Source organism: Cyprinodon variegatus, unplaced genomic scaffold (assembly GCF_000732505.1).
Source record: "Cyprinodon variegatus isolate N-32 unplaced genomic scaffold, C_variegatus-1.0 Scaffold779, whole genome shotgun sequence".
NCBI lineage: Eukaryota > Metazoa > Chordata > Actinopteri > Cyprinodontiformes > Cyprinodontidae > Cyprinodon > Cyprinodon variegatus.
Genome location: NW_015151232.1, coordinates 158,919 through 165,259, shown reverse-complemented (window position 1 = coordinate 165,259; position 6,341 = coordinate 158,919). Strand labels below are relative to the sequence as shown.

The window sequence follows — 6,341 nt, the reverse complement described above, 5'->3', positions numbered from 1 at the left end:
CTATTAACATTTCTCTATCTGTAGAATGGGTCTGTTTTATATTTGTCTTCTCAATTCAGAGGACCCCCTGCCTGTCTTTGCCTAGGACCCCAGATTTCCTAAATCCGGCCCTGCTGCTTTTTATAGGCCAGGAGTTGGCCACCTAAAAATGTTCATTGGACTAAAAAAACAAAAAGTTGTATAATAGCCCTCTATCAAAACAACTAATTAGGCTTAAATACATCATAGTCATTCATAATTAAATGTTTATTTTCCCTGCAACGCAAATGAAACCATGTGACTAACCTTCTGCACGATATTAGCTAATTTAAGTTTAACTTAATTTATAGTGTTAATGTATTATGATTTCTTTCATCATTGGAAATATAGAAATACAATATCGAAACCAAATTTTTTGTTATGTTTCCTTTGAGGATTAAAAAAAAAAAATTTGCTTGAGGACTGCGGTGATTTCAAACCTCATTGTGGAAATAAAATGCAGTCCTCTTCAAACCACAGTATAATACAATCCTCCTTTCCCTTCCTTATCAGGGTAAAAGTGCAATAAAATGCTGCCTGCAACAGCACCCTTTTGATACGCTAAGTATTGGGCTATGGAAACTAAAATAAGATTACATGGGCTGTAAATGTATTAGCCCACTATAAAAAAGACTACAGGGGCTTAAATATATAATAAGCATTCATGATTAAATGTTTATCCTGGAGCAAAGTCACATAATGTGACTCTGCTGTACCATATTTGGTGCTTTAAGTTTAAATTCCATTACAATATTAATCTTCTATTTTTTGTTGCATTGATGAAATTATAGAAATGCAATAAGGAAATCAGTTTTTGCTGTTATTTTTATTTTGAGGATTAGGGGCAAAAATGGAAGACAGTTCCCTGCATCAGAGCGCTACCTGTTGGATCTATGAACAGTTTTCTATGTTTGCAGCCAAACTAGCAGCAGTAGTGGAGTTTGGAGATGCAACCTACTTCTTAAATCTATCTTTGCTCTCCTCTAATTTATCCAGAAGTTCTGCATTCACACTTTTTCTCTCCCTCCAAGCTTGGTGGTGGGCTGCAGATTTAGTCTTCCCTGGAAATGCCTTTCCTAAATATGCATTTGATTATTTGACAGCTTCTCATTATGTTTGTTTGACCTGCTGCACACCTTATTAAAATAAACATTTTCATACATTTTTTGAAAAAGCCCCAGTGAGCCAAAATGGGGGTATTAAAGAGCCACATGCGGCTCTGGAGCCGCGGGTTAGTGACCCCTGGTCTATTCTAACACCAATACCCCAAACATAATTTCCTATTATATTACTTGCCATAATTGTCTATTCCTAAACCCAAGGTCAGCGGACTTCTTGCCAAATCCCATCACTATGATAGTTTTCTCCTAATACTAATATTTGTAAAACTTTTGCTTTACCCTAACATTATTCTCATATTTTTTTGACAAATATCAAAGCCTTAAATCTAAGCTATTAGTCTTAATATGCCCCACAAAGATAAATCAATCCAATCTAGGAGCTTATCTTACAATTGAAGCCTTTGGTTAAACAGAACCTATAAACAAAGCAGTTATCTGCTTTCCAAACACCTTTTTAATTTTAATGTAAAGGTAAATTCCACTCCATGACTGTGTGTTGGCCCGTGCATTGGCTTTGGCTTAGGCATTTGACTGGGTGGGGAGAGTTATCGAGAGATTGTTCTTCACCTAACCATTATGGGTTCATACCAGTGGCGGCTGGCCAATAGAGGGCGCCCCACCTACCCAATAACCTTGATTAAGATATATATATAAAAAAAAAAAAAATTAAAATCAAATTATAAAATAAAAATTTTTCAAAATATATTGATATATATTTTTTAGATGTGCAAGATGAATATTTTATCCTGAATGACGAGTAAAGCTGTTTAGTTTTTTCCTCGGTTTGGTGATGCATTTCTGCCCTAGGGCGCACAAAAGTTTGCTCGTTGACTCCCGTTAAAAGTGGTACTTGTGCAGTAGGTCCTCTGCAATACAGAAGTATAGGAGAGCTTAGGGTTTAGGATAGCTGCACCCAGAGGGAACAGGATCTGTTGTCACAGTTCTTGTGAGGGTGAATGACAGTCCGAGTCACAGAGGAGGTTAAATCGTTTGTACCTGATCAGCTGAACATCAAAATTGGCTAGGCTAACTGCATGCAGCAAGGCTAAGGCTTTATCCTGCTTTCCCTCTATCAAACGTCAGGATCTGATAAAGCATGGATAAAGACAGCTCGGACTGATTTAAAGCACTTTTTAGAAAAGGCAAAGAAGAATAAACAATCTGGGATTGACATGGAAAATAAAAGAATATAGTTTACTTTTTCTGGATGTTTGTTCATTTGCATAGTTGCTCTTAAATAAACACATTCTCAGAAAATAAATAGTTTTTAAACTAAAAAATATAAAAAACTCATAGAAAACACAGATTTACCTTCACAAAGCCTCAGAAGGACAAGATTTATGAACAAAAAGTAAACCTGTACATGAAATTATGTTTTGTTTTTATAAAGTGTAGATAATGTTTTGTTGTTCGCATTCATGTATATATACTGGCATGATAACTTAGTATACATTTGATTGGTTCTTGGTATGCATCTATTTTGTATTTGTAGCCCCCCTGGAGAAAACTCCACCAGCCGCCACTGGTTTGCATATTTTTTGGAAGCCAACATTTATCTGCCTTATTTAAAGCTGACTTCTATTTTTCTTTTTGTTGATCGGTGTGCTACCATCATGCCAAGATTTAAAAAGGTTCTCTTGACTTCAGAGACCTATTCTGTTTTATTTTTAGTGATGCGTTGATGCCATTTTTTGGCCCCGATACCGATACACGATACCTGGCTGTGCAGTATCGGCCGATACTGATACCATCTGTTTGAAATTGATGTGTGTGTGTATATGAAGAACTGCATAATACTGTGATGTAAAATAATTGCCATCATAGCTTTGTCAAGCTGCTGCCTCTCTTTGTAAAGCAGGAAAAAGACTAATACAAAGTGAATCCAGTAGAACTTTTTATTGCCTACCTGGAATGGGTGACAATAGTTGAAGAAACTTTTTGCTCTCAAAATGGTATCGGTTTCCTATTTGTTGGTACTCACTGATACTGATACCACCATTTTAGTACTGGATCAGGCCCCGTCCGATACTGGTTTCAGTATCGGTGCAACACTACTTATTTTGCAATGTATTTCTCTTATTCTACCTATGAATTTCCATTACCACTGCAGAGGAGTACTGGCTAGGGTGAAAGCCTGCTATAAGAGGTTTGATGGATTCTTGAAGAATTAACTCGAGTAAAATCCTTGTCAGTGTTCATATAAATAAACTGGTTTGATAACTCAGAATACATTTGATCCCCTCCCCAGAGAAAACCCCACCAGCCGCCACTGGTTGATACCTAACCCCAACCTAAATTCAATTCACATCTTAGTCATGTGGAGTAAAAAATTTTGAGGTATGTCTGTTCTTAGCCTCACAGGCTTCAAATAAAGGTCATGAGAGATAAGAATGGGTTCCATAGCCTCCTTCATGGCATGAAGGGGAGGACTGCTGTTTAGAGGAGATCCGTCTGACCAGTGAAAGATATGTTAACCTGACAGCAAACGGCCTTGATGAACTCAAGTTGGTTTTCCTCCAAATTTTCAAGTGTGAGAAAGTTCTTTATGCAGGGGGTGGGCTGGTTCCCCTGGGGGGAGTGAGTGTGTTGGTATAAATGTTTGTATTGAGTTTGCCTCAGTCATAGAGCCCTATCTCTCCGTCTGAGGACGTTTAATAAATTTAAACCTTTTTTCTTGCAAGAAATGCCTCCATCTCAGCTTCCTAACTCCACACCCCTAAACATCACCCTTGACCCTAAAGCCGCAATTGCCCACAGGCATTAGAAAATTGGTCCCCACTCTAATGCAAAAGAAGAGAAGACCAGTCAAAAAGTGCCGACCTATAAATCCCACAGTGTTGCATATTCCTGGGAAATATCCCCCCAAGGTACCAAAACCAGTCTACACACACACACCAACCACCAGCAAACATATTGGACTGAATTATCTCTATAAAGTACCCTGAGCTAAAATTTGCCAGTCAGAAGCTAAAGATTTGCCAGTCAGAAACTAAAGTTTCTCCAAACTGATATTTTATTGTCTGTTTTCATTTTTTGATCGTCTTCTTGAAGCTTTCGTGAAACGACTTTGGTATCCCTGAATTCTTAGATACCAAGCAGACATTTCAGCTACTTCTATGAGCTAAGTACGCTTTCCATGCTGTTCTGCGATAGATATGGGTTTCTACTGAACCAGCAGTACAGCCACCTGGCAGAGATCGAGCTGACGGCGACTCTGCTGAACATGGTGGAAGCTGAGGAGGGACAGTACCAGCTGGGACGCACCAAGGTCATTAAAAGCTCATCCTTTCCACTCTTCCCTTACGTTTGTCCAAACTAGTCAGAATTACCACCAGTATCTGGGCAACTTGAGTTTGTCTGCTAAACCAAGCCCTAGAAACGTAGGCCTTATTTTTCACAATTGACATTTTCCTTAGAGGACCACTTAAAGCTGCTGACAAGGAACCATTTTTACCAACTGAGGAAAATCTCTAAACTTAGAACAACTGTGTCCAGAGATGATCTTGAAATTATTATCTATGCCTTTGGTTCTTCCTGTTTAGACTACTGAGACAGTACTCTCGGGTCTAAACAAAAAGGACTTGTTACAGACTTGTTGTGTCATTATACCCCCTCTGGGAGGCTGAGGTCTCAGGACCTGAACCCGCTCATGGAGATCGCTCCTTTAAGGTGGACCCTCCAGCGCTCTGGAACGATCTCCCGCTTTCTTTGCGCTTACTTGATTCTGTTTATGCTTTTAAGAGTGAAATGAGAAGCTATTTGTTTAAGAAAGCATTTTAATTCCAGTAGATTAAGGGTTGTTTTATTACCATGTCTTTTGTGAATGTAAATGTATTTTAGTTGTGTTTTAATTTTGTGAAGCACTTTGTGACCTCTATGTCTGTGAAAGGTGCTATATAAATAAACATTACTTACTTACTGCTTACTTACTTCTTACTAATTATTCAATTAGGATCCATTCTAGTTCTGATTTTTGTCAGATTAATAGGATTTTTTAAAGCAAAACAACCTTTAAGCAGGTATGAAACATGCTGTCATTAAGCCCTCAGGTTTACTTTACACTGTTTTTAAAGTGTCTGATACCATATTCTCGTCTTAAATGGGATGTTTTCTTTAGCTGGAACTGAAAGGCGCAAAACCATTAATCTAAATATAGTTTATCACTAAATGCTAAGTTATTAACTTAAATCACAAAGTGATTAATTTCAGTAATTTGTGTTACTAAAATATATTCATGTGTCAATAATTTTCTAAAGTATTGAATGGGTTCTAGGTGTTCCTAAAGGAGTCTCTGTACCAGAAGTTGGAGGAGAAATGGAGCAGCACCCAGACATGGGCAGCCGTCACAATCCAGAGGAACATCAGGGGCTTCCTCTGCAGAAGGAATTTCAAGTTTTTCAAACAAAAAGCGATAGTTCTTCAGAGTCACATCCGTGGACATCAGGCCAGGTATGAAAACGGCTTCAATAAGTAAAACATCTCAATCAAAGCAAACCTGCTTATCGTTATTCAAATATTGTTTCCTGGATTTGAAAAACTGTTATTTTGTGAAAAGTAAAAATAAGCATTATAAAGAAATTATTTGAATGCAATCAATATTCACCTGCATGATCCTTCAACAACATTTAGGATTAAAAATGTTTATAGTTTAATTGGATTTATAGATCATCAAAAATGGGTCAGTAAACAACTGATAAATCATTTGATTTAGGGTCACAATCCACAGCATGCCTGTTTCCATTCACATTATTCAACTGAAACAGCAGCACCTTGTTTTCTTAAAAAAGTCAAAGGATCTTTTAAAGCTTGTCCTCTTGTTGCTGTTTTTCCTGATTAATCGCTAAATATTCTCTCAATTAAAAAAATATTATTTTCCAAGCAAGCAATCCTTTGGATAAAGTCAGATCTCCAAAATGGAATCCATTGTGTGTCTGTTAGCAGTATTGAATCCCCATTTCTTGATTGTTAAGTTGGAGTACCCCACGGCTTCATACTCAAACCTATTCATTATATATTATTGATTTATCAAATATTTGCAAAGACCTTGACATCAAGGTATGTGCAGATGATCCTGTTGTTTTTATAAACTGTAAGTCTGACATCAAAGTCTCAAAAAACCTAACATAAGAGTCACATGTGTCAATGAGTGGCTTTTTAAGTTATGTCTTTTGCTAATTGCTGATTCTATACACTGATTGCATT

The 6,341-nt window shown here is 37.3% G+C and overlaps 1 long non-coding RNA gene across 1 annotated transcript in view; it reads left to right on the top strand.

Moving 5' to 3' along the window:
* Positions 1-5,581, top strand: part of LOC107098455 — a 6,343-nt gene extending 762 nt beyond the window's left edge. Inside the window, exons 2-3 of the long non-coding RNA XR_001481885.1 lie at positions 4,293-4,407; positions 5,413-5,581. This is a non-coding gene — a long non-coding RNA (uncharacterized LOC107098455). The remainder of the gene's footprint in view (positions 1-4,292; positions 4,408-5,412) is intronic.
* Positions 5,582-6,341: the final 760 nt, after the last annotated feature.